This window comes from Manis javanica, chromosome 1 (assembly GCF_040802235.1).
Source record: "Manis javanica isolate MJ-LG chromosome 1, MJ_LKY, whole genome shotgun sequence".
Classification (NCBI taxonomy): Eukaryota; Metazoa; Chordata; class Mammalia; order Pholidota; family Manidae; genus Manis; species Manis javanica.
This window is the reverse complement of record NC_133156.1, coordinates 161,006,612-161,019,170: the sequence shown is the minus strand read 5'-3', so window position 1 is coordinate 161,019,170 and position 12,559 is coordinate 161,006,612. Positions and strand designations below refer to the sequence as shown.

The window sequence follows — 12,559 nt, the reverse complement described above, 5'->3', positions numbered from 1 at the left end:
CCATTTGTCAAATCATAACTGAAATGCAACCCATAGGAAGGTTAAAGATACAAGGGTCCAAGGAAAAGTTTTTCAAAATCTGTGAAAACCAACTGGCTATATAGAATTTACAATAGAAAGTATTGTATATGTTAACACTATTTGTTAACTGTGTGCTCTGCATACTTTATATCAGTAGATGTATATTCAACTTATTTATATATGTTTATACAGACATTTTTTGGAGTCAGCCATTAATCATCTGCCAGCACACCACTGGTACTAACCCTCTAAGCCTCCTGCCCTTCAGGAGCTCACAGCTGAGAATGGAAGGTGAACACGAATGACTCTCACAGGAGGTAAAACCAGTCCGTTACAGAGAGGCCTAGATCGTTGGCTGCTGGACTTCAAATGAGTGAGAAATGGTTTCAGCTGTGTGCAATTAACAGGCTTTCTTCATCGTACCTATTCCTTACTTGCCTTTTCAAACTTTTTTCTAAATTGAGGGAAACCTGCATAGAGCAAAGCACACAGCATTCATTGATCTTAAGTGTATTCCTCAATGTGTATGTGTATTCATACAAGGAGATACTATGAAGCAATTGAAAAGGAATGAACCCCTGCTGCACAGAACCACACAATGAATCGCACAGTTACTGTGGTCAATGAAAGAAACCAAACCCAGAAAAGCATACCCTCTATGGATATTTGATTATATGATAGTTTGAACCTCACCTACCTCTTTCTCAAGGGTTCTCACGGAAGAGTATAACACCCTTCCCCAGGTTGGGTTGCTGGCAGTTGGCAACCGTTTCTGGTCCCCAGAAGGAGGGCAGGAGCTGCTACGGCTGGGGGTCCGAGGGGAAGCAGTCAGCTGAGATGGGCTGAGTGCGAGTCGGGCCATCTGGGTGAGGGTGGGTTCACTGAGAAGCACGGTTGGGGCATCCAGGATGTGGCTGCCTTCCATGCACGTTCGGGAGGAGGTGCCCGGGCCAAATCAGGTGGGTCCCAGATGGCCAGGAACTGCCTGCCAGAACCCACTCTCCGCCCTGCCTTTCCACATCTCATCCGGGCAGGAACGTGGAGGAGGCAGGGTGGGGCCTCCCGGAGCGCGCGGTCTGCCTCTTCTAAGCCCGGGCAGGGCAGCGGGCGGGAGGGCAGGCTCAGCGGGTGTGCTAGGCAGAGCCCTGCCTGCCCAGAATGTGGGTCTGGGGGGCCGGGGTGTGGCCCCTCGTGGTCAAACCTCTCTCCCAACAAGAAGAAGAGCAACGCATTGCTGCCTGGGGCTCAGCGGGCGCGGCTGTCTTTGGAAAATGCTTCTCCCAGAGGACGTCCAGGATGTCTTACCGCGCTTACTCGCGTTGGTCCTCCACCGAGAGGACGCGGCGGATGCTTCGAAGGAATCCGTGAAACCAAAGAAACAGAAGAGCGGAGGGCAGCCACGGGCAGGAGCAGCTCTGAGAAAGGCCCAGTTCCCCCTGGAAAAGGCGACGACGTGCAGTTAATATTCAGCATGCTGCCCATACAGGTCCTATAAAAAAGAAGCGAACAAAACAGCTCCCAGGGGCTAACGTGTTCGGAGTGGCCACCCGCTCGGTTCAGGTTCGTTTACCCACAAGTCAAGGCTCTCCGGCCGCGCTGTTCCGGGGGGCCCCTCTGCACCCCGGGGCTAGTGAGCTCAGGAAGGTGGGGAGTCCCAGCTGAGATTGCTGCTGTTTAAAATCCACACTGGATTTCAAAGACAAAAAGTAGAACAGCTCATTAATAATTTTATACAAATTACATACTAAATTAACACATTCGGTTAAATGTAATATATTAACATTTATCTCACCTGTTTATTTTCCCTTTTTTAAAAAATATGGCTATTAGATTGCCCATGTGACTTTCATGAGTAACTGATACATTTCAATCGTTTTAAGGGAATATTCCCTATATGTTCCAAGGGAATCCAAGCCTTAAATAACAAAAACCACAACAATCAAACCAAACACTTTGCTTTGATGACTTGAATATTCTGGAGGTTTCCTGCCAAGGGCAGTGGGCGCAGCTGCCCTGGTGAGGGCAGGCACTGTCTGTAGATAATTTAAAAACAATAATAAAACCACACCAGAGGCCAGTCTGCTTGTACTGTTAGAAGTTTAAGCAACTTCTGGGCTGAATGACTCCTTTCTGCCTGGGTGAATGTCCCCTACAGTCCCTGACTCCACCCCCCAGGGTCATGCTCACTCCCCCCACCCCTGGGTCACATCCCACTGATTCCCCACCCCCAAGGTCACACTGACCTCAAGCCCAAGAGGAGTATAAGGTGAGCTACCACATGCTGTCCCCTTCCCCACTCCCTGTGCCCCAGGAACACAGGCCCTGTCTCAAGGCTGTGCGGTAGCTTGGGCATGGCTCCTGGTGCTGTCCTCTGGGGTCGGGACAGGTAGCCCTCTGCATCCGGTTGGCCATTAACACCTCTTCCCTCCCACAACCCAGCTGTCCTGCATTTCTCTCAAGTTCCCCTGGGATCTCCTCTCTCAGGAAACTGACCATTGCCTCAGTCCCCATCAAGTTTCTCCCTTTTGGTGAATCCCTTAGTGCACATCCAAGTGGAGGGTTCATCCACAAGCAGAACCAGAGTACTCGAGACAAACCCCAGCTCCGCCACTTAATAGCTGTGTGACCTGGGGCCTGGCATTGAACCTGTCTGTGCCGCTGTCTCCTCACATACAAAATGAGGGTAGTCGTAGCTTCCTCACTGGTCTGTGGCAAAGATTAGATGAATTAATATGATACATGTAACCAATATAATACCAAGAGCAGTGCCTACCTGGCACACTGAACACCATGTAAGGGGAATGAGTAATATTGACATTACTACAATATATACTATACATGTGTTAAGAATACATAAATATGTAATTATATATTATCTACAAGTAATATAAGTATGTAATATATTATCAGATAGTCATACTAACATTAATAGCTGTTTTGCTTGTCCTCCTTAAGGGCAAGCCCGTGTTTGTTCCTCTTGCTGTTCCTTGGGCTCAGCATAGTCCTAGACAAGGGAGGTGCTTAATTGTTTTCTGAGTTAATAAGTTGATTTCTGGATAAATGATAAGAAAGGGATGCTACAGGCCAGTCTGATGTGCCCTGGAACGTACCTTTGGGACACTCAGGTGGGGTGCCTCCCAAAGTCCTACCCCACGCGACATCTGCTTTGACCAACAGTGGCAAGAGTTGACATCCAGCCTCGGGCCCACGCAGGGCTGCGTGCTGACATCCCCTCTGCTTTCTGCTGGCCCCACCCTGGTCACTCAATCACTCTTGTCCTACAGTCCTGACTGCTCTCTCCACCACCCTGCCCAGTCCCTGGGCTTGCACCTCTTCCCACAGCCCTCCCTGGAGGGACTGAGAGGCAAATGCCTTCTCAGGGCTGAGGGTCTGCTGGGCAGAGGCCTCTGTGTTCAAAATGCTTTTGTTGCCCGTACTATGGGCTGGGTGCCGTACCAAGTGCTGAGGGGCTGAAAAAAGTGTAGAATTGAGGAAAGGCTCCTATATTAGTCAGGGTTCTGCAGAGAAAAAGAACCAAAAGGATGTGTATATATAGAGAAAGGGATTCATTATAAGAAATTGGCTTGTGCAACTATGGAGGCTGGCAAGTCCAAAATCTGCAGACCCGATGTCCTAGTTCAAGTACAAAGACTGGAAGCTGCATAGGACCAGGAAGAGCCAAAGTCTCCCAGCTCAAAGGCCATCAGGCGGGAGGAGTTTGCCTTCACTTGGAGGGTCTGTCTTTTGTTGTATTCAGGCCTGCAACTGATTGGATGAGGCCCACCCCATTATGGGTGGCAATCTGCTTCACTCAGAGTTTACCAGATCAAATGTTAATTGCATCCAAAAACATACTCACAGACTCATCCAGAATAATCTTTGACCAAATCTCTAGGCACCATGGCCCAGCCAAGCTGACACATACAACACTCTCACGCTCCTTCCAGGCCAGAGCCAGGGAAGAGGTGAGAAAAGGATGAGACAATTGTCCAGGCTCAGATCCTTAGCTTCACCACTGCCAGCTGCACAATGTGGGCAGGTCTTTTGGCCTCTGTGCCCATGTCCCCTTCAACACAGTGGGGACAGTGATTGTACATCCAGAGACTACCCATGCAGATGCCCAGGGCCATCCCTGGCACCCCAGGTACCACCATCATTAGCACTGCAGAGTGGCTCAGACTGTAGCCAGAGGGCCTGAGTAGTTGGGAGCAGAGAGAAGAATGGGGGTACACAGGATTAGGCCCCTTGGGGGAGAGGGGGAGATCCTGATGAAGCTCAAAATCACTTCCCATGGCTTTGTGGCTCATTTCTTTTATTGCATTTTAGCTTTGGGGTTTAGGGCCTTTGGAAGATAGAATTTCATCAGATTGCACAAATGTGTATAAAACCTGCTTTTCCAGGATTAAATAGACACATGCAGGTCAGACATCCAGGAGGCCTGGAACCACTTGCTCTATAGACGGGGGCTTTCCTTATGCAACTGCACCTCCTGGTCCCAGGTTCTTTCATACCCTGCTTTTACACCAGGGGCCTGAGTGCTCTTTACCTCCCCACTCTGTACTCTGAGCAGTTCTTAGCTGGGCATTTGAGGCAGTTCAACAGTGCAGGAATTAAAGCTAAAAATAGGCACCTTCTCATGGCAGGAGGAAGCAGAGCCCTTAGAAACCACAATTACAGGAAAAACGAAAGGAGTGGCCTAGCCTCCAAGGCCTTGGGGAGATGAGCAGCACATGTCTGGTCTGTATTTATTAAGCACCTGCTGCATACAGGGTATTGGTGGTGGGGATGGGGGTAGGAGATGTGCTCCTCTCTTTCCTCAGGCTCCAAGAGGATGGACTCTTCCATCCTCTCTCACACCAGGGGAGGACTTGGCATCCATATGGTCCCCTCCTTCAGCGGCACCTTGCTCCCCCCGCCTACCCCCACCACCCGCCTTCCACTCCTGTATCTGTGCTGATTATGCCTCCAGAGACGCAGGGTGTCCAAAGGCCACAGACTAGCCCAGCATCCTCATCAGGCCCTATGGTTCCTTCTTTCTCTGATTTAGGAAGCATACATTTCTGCAAGGGAACTTCGTTACCACTCCAGGGGCCCACAGAAATGAGTGCGCTGGTTAGCTCTTCACCCCTCAGTACTGGGTGCCAGAGCAGAGAGCAGAGGCGGGCAAGCAACGGCTGGGGAGCAACGAGGGGAATGGGAAAGGTAGGGGCTGGGGACGCCCAGGGGGAAAGGGCCACTGGAGAGAATGACGCCTGCAGCACCTCTGCCAGCAGAGTGGCTGGAGCAGGCCCTGGGCCCACAGCCTTTAGGTCAGTGCTCCTCAGGCTTTGACCTATAAGGGCAGCACCTGCAGGGCTTGTTAAATCTCAGCTGGTTCCCACCTCAAAGCTTTTGATATGCAGGCCTGGGGAGTGTTTGGGGAGGGGTGGGCAGCAAGTTCCCAGGTGATGCTGATGTTTCTGGTCCAGGAAACATAATTTAAGAACCATTGCTTTAGACCATTCATCTTCAAATGTTGTAAATGAAACATTTGGTCCAATGAAATCTTTTGGAGGCCAAAATAAAGGGACAAGATCATGGTGTGGAGTTAGGGCTGCCTTGCTAGATGCATCCTAAACACAATTCCAAACCAACCAGAGATTCTGAAATGCACCCTTGGCTTTCCAGCAACCAGCTGGGAGTGGCAAGCCCAGGCCTTGAGTTGTGGCCCTGAAAGAACTGGGGACAATTATGGGTCATTCAGAGCAGCTGTCCCACTGGCCTGTGTTTCGACAGTTCTCAGATGCTTCTGAGATGGTCCAAGCTTGAGAACTACTGGTCTACACCCCTTGTGGTGACCTCAGTCACATGTGGATGGTTCAGACCTGCACCCTCCCAGACAGCAGTCCAGCCCTCTGGGGCTCCTGCCAGCCACTCCTCCATTGCCTCTCCCAGCCTTCTGCAAACATGCAGATCATAGCTGAGCCCGCCCTATCCTCCCCAGGCCTCTCCTCCTGTGCCCCTAACTGGGGACTTGTGGGGCCATGCACGAACTGCCCACCACGTGCCTAGAGCTGGCAGGTGCTATATGCATGTTAATGCCAAACCAAGGTAGATATTAGATTTCACACTTTATAAAAAAGAAAATCGAGCCTCCAGGAAGTGAAGCAGCTCATACAAGATCACCCCACAGCATGGGACAGAACCCTTGTCTGAGGCCACACAGCAATTGTTTTATACCATTTCACTGCCTGGCATCATTCACTTGCAGACGAGCTAGATATGCACCATCAGGACCCCTTGAGTCACGGGCTTTGGCCTTGATTTACTGTCTTGGGTATTCAATCTTTTTTGAGAGAGGATCTATAGCTTTCATCAGCTGTGGGTCAAAAAAGATATGTAGGAATTCCAAAATCCTGTAACAAGGAAAATAATAGTAACAGTAATATGTTGGCAGCCGCGCTCAGAAAATAGCGCCCAATGCAGGGCAGCCGGAAGGCCCCAAACTTCCTAATGACAAATCATCCCACACCACTAAACTACATGCTAATTGCGCCTTGGCATAAGGACCAATGAGACCCACCAAATGGTTATGCTAATAAGGCATATGGAGCCGCACCAACCAGGTCAGAGCATGAGAACTATATAAGCAAGCCTCTCCTTCCCCTCTGGGTCCTGCCCAACTCATTTGTTTCACAAAGAGCTGAAGAATAAAGCTTTCTGCAGAAGAATCCTGCTGTTGTTGCGTGCTGTTCTTGCCGGCGAGGACAGGGCGCGCGACAGTAATATTCTGGAAGATGGCTTCCTAGGTCAGCGACTACCTTAAGATTCCTCCCTGCTGAATCTAGAAAGGAACTTGATTCTGTCCAGGCAGCTCTGCTTTGCAAAAGAAGTGCCTTCCATCCATCCACAGGAGGCTCTTCCCTCAAACCCAAACACCTGAGACAGGATGCAGCTGGTGGGCCTTCATTTCTGAGTGTGCACTGACCCCATGTGGCATTCCCCAGAAGCCACTTGCTGACTCGAATTCCTTATTTATAAAATCGTAAGATTTGTTAGACCTTCTGCTTTAGTGAGCTCAGCGTAAGCTCCAATTCAGGAGGTGGAAATGTGGGCCTGTCCTGTGAGTGTTGGGAAGGTCTTTGGGGCTATCCAAGCCACTCCTTCATTTTATACATTAAAGTGAGGGCCAGAGTGTTATGAGGGCTCTCCTTAAAGGCACCCACCAAGAAATTGCATGTAGCTGCTAACAAATGTCCAGTTGGTGCCAAGGTTCCTGTTTGTGGAGTCAAAGAATGGATCTCACAAACAGCCAAGGTAGGAGAGTCAGGGTGAGACTTTTATTGAGAGATACAGTGAGAGGACAGAGCTCCTGGTTCATGCCAAGGAGGGGACAAGAGAGCCCGTGGTGGTGCGTTGTCTAGGGGCTTTATAGGCAGTTGAGGATTTGGGGGAACGTGAAAAAAGGCTTAGGGGTGTGGACTTGTTAAGTGGTCCCTGAATATTTAGAATTAACTTAACATGAAGAATTTCCTGCTTTGATTTCTCCCTGGAACACTGGGGCCTCAGTCTGAGAGCACATCAAAAGGCCCCCTGCCCAGCCCCCAAGGTGGGCTGAGGTATTGTCTGTTTGCTAAAGAGTAAGTTAACAATCTTACTTCTTAACTTCCTGGGTGTTAAAATGCAATCTTATCTTTAAGGTGGAATCCTTCCTGCCTTTACTATGTTTTCTACAGCTGCGTCTGCATGCTAAATTAGTTGCCAAATTTGCAAATCACCTCATCAGATCTGAAGGAGGAAAGACAGCACATAGGCCTGGGCCTTTAGTGTGTGCTAAGGTGAATCTTACACATGATTACAAATGATTAGTACAATAAAAACATGGGCTACTCTTCTTTATCTGGAGAATATTAACTGAGCTCACTGAACAATTACCTTAGAGCTTAATGTTTAACACAGAGTTTTGGTAGGGGGTTTCCTTGTGTTAGGAAAGAGTATAAAACCTAAATGTGATTTATTCCCACTAGGATGTTTAAGCATTTTAACAGTAAGGTATTAACAAAGGGCCACGTGGTGGAAGCTGCTCAGGCTGAGAGTGGGGGTGGGGGAATTGATAAGGGCCTGGATATACCTGTTTGAGTTTTTAAAACCTACCAATAATAAGACAAATGTAAAGGAAAGATATAAAGGGCTCAGGCGACATCGGGGAAGACTGTGAACACTGTAGTACTCAGCCAATGAGGAACCAGGGGAGGGACTCGCACAGTAGGAGATAAATTATTGGCACTAAACTTCCCAGGTGTGCCTGCCCACCAGACACCCGATCTTGCAAGACCGTCATTAAAGCCTCGCTCTGCTGTTCCCTTTGTGTCTGGGTCCACTTATTGAATTTGGACCAGTGAGTGTGTTTCTCACACTTGCATGTAGTTACATTGCTCTGACTGCAAATATCCTGCCTTGCTTTTTCCGGAGGCCCTCACCCTATTCTGCTAAGCCCATGGTCCCTGTCTCACAGTCATGGTGGCCTGAACAAGGTAGGGATTGTTTTCTCTTATATAACCTAAAGTTCTTTAGAGATAGTGGTCCATGGCTGCTATGGCAGCTCCGCAATGTCATCTGAGCCCCCAAATCCTCTGTCTTCTGCTTCATCAATTCTGAAGCATGACTTCTATTCACCAAGTCCTAACATGATCACAGTATGGTTGCTAGAGTCCCACTCATCAATTCTGAGTTCCAGGCATAAAAAAGGATCAAGGGCAAAAACTCATTTGCCAGAGGTGTAAGCTTCCTTTTAAATAGCTTTTCCTATTTTCCAATAACTTCCCTTATCTCTTATTGGCCATCCCTACCTGTAAAGGAGCCTTGGAACTATAATTTTGTAAGCTGGGCACATTCCTAAGACAGAAGGGGAGAATGAAGATGTAGACAACTAGAAGCCTCATCTGTAACTAATGGTGATAATGAAACAGGGACGGTGGATGTAGTCAGAGTAGGGTGAGGGCCTCCGAGGGGGCAGGGCGAGATATTTGCAGTCAGAGCAATGTAACTACATGCAAAGAAACCCCCCTGCTAAAACTCTATGTTAAACATTGAGCTCTAGAATCATTCTTCAGTGAAATCAGTTAATATTCCCCAGATAAAGAGTAGCACATGTTTTGTTATGCTAATCATTTGTGACCATGTGTAAGATTCACTTTAACATACTAAAAGGCCCAGGCCTATGTGCTGTCTTTCCTCCTTCAGATCTGATGAGGTGATTTTACAAACTGAGCAACTTACTTAGCATGCAGACCCAGCTGTAGACAACACAGTAAAAGGCAGGAAGGATTCCACCTTAAAGATAAGATTGCATTTTAACACCCAGCTAGTTCAAGAAGTAGGATTCTTTAGCAAATAGACAATACCTAAGCCCACCTTGGGGGCTGTGCAAGAAGCCTTTTGATGTGCTCCTGGACCAAGGCGCCAGTGTCCCAGAGAGAAATGAAGGCAGGAAATTCCTTATGTTGAGTTAATTTTTAATATTCAAGGACCACTTAACAAGTCCACAGCCCTAAACTCTTTTTCACATTCTTGAAAAATCCTCAACTGTCTGTAAAACCCCCTAGACAGCACACCACTAAGGACTCTCTTGTCCCCTCCTGGCGTGAGCTTGGAGGTCTGTCCTTTCACTTTATCTCTAAATAAAAGCCTGTACCTTGCTCTCCTACCTTAACTGTTTGTGAAGCTCATTCTTCAGCTCCGCAAACAAGAACCCTGGCATCAATAATAATAGCTATTATTTCTGCAGTGTCTACTATGTTTACACGCACTGTCTCACTTATCTCGTAATAACCCTGCCAGAGTTTCTTATTCCCATTTCACAGGTGAGGAAAGTGAAGCTCAGCGAGGTTGTCACCTGCACTACAGCTAGTGAGTGATGCAGACAAAATCTGAACTAGATCTGACTTCAAATCCCATGTTCCTCACATTGCAGCATCAGCTGAAGGGGAAGATCCACAGGGGTCAGCCAGGTATTTTGCCCAAAGGGCCACCTTTGGCAGCTGCCTCCTTGGAGTTGATATCATTGATTCCTAATTGTAAAGGGTGAGAAACAACACTAAAACCTTAGTTTTGAGGAGGAAGCTGCTGCAGCAGCCCCCGTGGGAAGGGCAGAGCACTAAATAGCACAGAGTCTGCATCTATGTAAGCAATGTTGCACAGGTGTGCTTCACCCTTCATCTTTGTCCTGCCCTGCAGCTGATGTCATAATCTGAGCAAAACCTTCCATGTGACTCTGGGCTATTTTGGTTTCACATCCCCAGTCTGTCATCTTTTACTACTTGTACAGTTGGGCACAGGATTTTAATACATCACTTAAATGTATAAAACAGATAAGACCTTTGCTTTGTAAAAAAAAGGTTCCTGGCTTCCTAACAGAGCTCACTCTAGAGTTCCTTTACCTGGAGGTAACCAGTATTTTTAAGTATAAAATATTCTTAGGTATTGATTAGTTGGCAAAATCACCCATGGACAGAGAAACGTAAAACTAGATTGTGTGACATACTGTCAGTTGAGGATCAACAGAAGATTATGATACATCACTATATAGATCAGTGGGAAAATAGAATTGCATTTGTAACCAGAATTTTCCAACTCAACTCTTCTGTAAAGGAGGTTCAACTCTGCCTAGGATTTCTGATAATGTGGAGAAATATCGAGTTGGAAGCAAGCACTGTGCTCCATAGTCATTTGCCTGTGCAATGGCAATTGTGTGTTGTTCTCTGGTAGCCATTTGTCATGGGATCTCAGTTAAGACTTCTGTTATTTTGGAGAAGTTCTTTGGAAAACCATTAGGCATGGGTTGAGTGCCTGATGGGAATCCCGGGCCACAGCTTACAGCCCTGTGCCTCAGTCCCTTGCAATACTGCAAAATGTCCATAAGATGGTGCAAAAGACCTCTTGTCCCTTAGAAGGAAACTTCACCAAACTGCTCCCTCCCTCGCTTCCTCCTCATCCTCCCTTCTGTCCTCTCCCTCTGTTCCCTCTGTCCCTCCCTTTCTTCTTTTATCAATTAATTCATCAAATATCTATGAAAGCCTAAAGTTGACTTCTATGCAAGATATTGGGGAAATGAATTGAGACAGAGTCCCTGTCTTTAAGGAGCCCAGAGTATAAGAGAAAATTAATAGACAATTAAAATACAGGAGGCTGACAGAGGTTACAGCGTCCGTGTCATACTTGAGCTCTGTCATCTCAGGTTTCAGAGTTAGACAGACCTATCTTGTCGGTCTTCAGGTCCCAGTTCCACACTTACTGCGACCTTGTGCAAGTGCCTTAATCTCCCAAGATCTCGGTTTCCTTATCTGTAGAATGGGAATGACAACAGGAAACCCCAGGAAGTTTTCACAAAGTTGGTGTAAATGAGTTAATACATCTAAAGCTCTTAGCACACAGAACCCCTCATGTTTCTTAAAACTTGTACCTCATTAATTCTTTCATGAATGTAACTCATTCAATCTTTTAATGAATATAGAATATTCATTCTACAGGCTTTTGTTGTGTGACAGCCATGTGAATAAGACTGGCCTTGTTTGGAGGGATAATAAATGGGAATTACGGTCGGGTGCATATTTGTTCAGTATCTTTTTGAACACCAGTGAAAGAGTACAAATCAGCTCGGACCAAAAAGAGAAAAAAGCAATCTTGCAACTCATCAGGCCAAAAGGACAACCTCTGGTAAAGCCAACTGCAAAGTGCACAGGAAATATCATTTCTCCCAAGGTCCGGCTGCAGTAGGAAAAGCCGAACGACCGACTCGTGGGGTGCCCACGGCTTTCCCACCACTGACGCCCGCCCTGTCGGCTCCTGCCATCTCTCCTCAGGACCCCCAACTCAGAGCCAAGCCTCCGCGCGCCCCCCGACCCTTCGCCCGCGCTCTCCGGCTGCCCAGAAGCTGCTGCCGGGACAGACGGACCCTCAGATCCTGCAGCCGGGGCCTGCACCTTCCAGAAGATGCTTCCGTCCTCCACTCGGCCCACTGAGCCACATTCCCTGGCTCTCCCGGAGCGTCGTCCCGGCAATAAACTGGATTTGTCAGACCTCAGGTGTACCTGTGATCCCCGGACTTTCACGCGGGAAGCTGGATTTCGCAGCCTAACGGACAGCTGGGTGTGGGCCGTGACCTCGCAGCTCCTCTGGCTGAAACCTCGGTGGGGAGGTGAGCATGGGAGGAATGGGGACCCCACAGAAACCAGGTTTGGCAAACACAGCGGAAGAAGTTTAAGATCCTTCATGGGGAGCCCCGGCAGAGCTTCTGGTGTCCGTCCTGAGCACCCCCTGAAGGCCCAGGGGCTTAGCTGTCCGGTGCAACATGGGGGGTGGGGCAGGGCTCCTGCCCGAAGGACTTCCGGGTCTGGCACCGGCCCCCTCCTGGAGGTCCCTGATAGCTTTTCACAGTCATCTACTAAAGTGAGCCAGAAGTTTGCTACTAAGGGGTTTGCAGCTAAGGTCTGTGATTGATCCACCCCTCTAAAATGGGAGAGTTCTCTCACTCAGCACCGTTTGCTGAATGCCCACCTTG

General features: G+C 48.2%; 1 long non-coding RNA gene across 1 annotated transcript in view; it reads right to left on the bottom strand.

Moving 5' to 3' along the window:
• Window positions 1-12,331, bottom strand: part of LOC118972696 (uncharacterized) — a 49,370-nt gene extending 37,039 nt beyond the window's left edge. Inside the window, exons 1-4 of the long non-coding RNA XR_005061768.2 lie at window positions 12,090-12,331; window positions 2,946-3,025; window positions 1,596-1,707; window positions 1,327-1,457 (exon numbers count right to left, since the gene is read on the bottom strand). This is a non-coding gene — a long non-coding RNA (uncharacterized lncRNA). The remainder of the gene's footprint in view (window positions 1-1,326; window positions 1,458-1,595; window positions 1,708-2,945; window positions 3,026-12,089) is intronic.
• Between the last annotated feature and the right edge of the window lie 228 nt (window positions 12,332-12,559).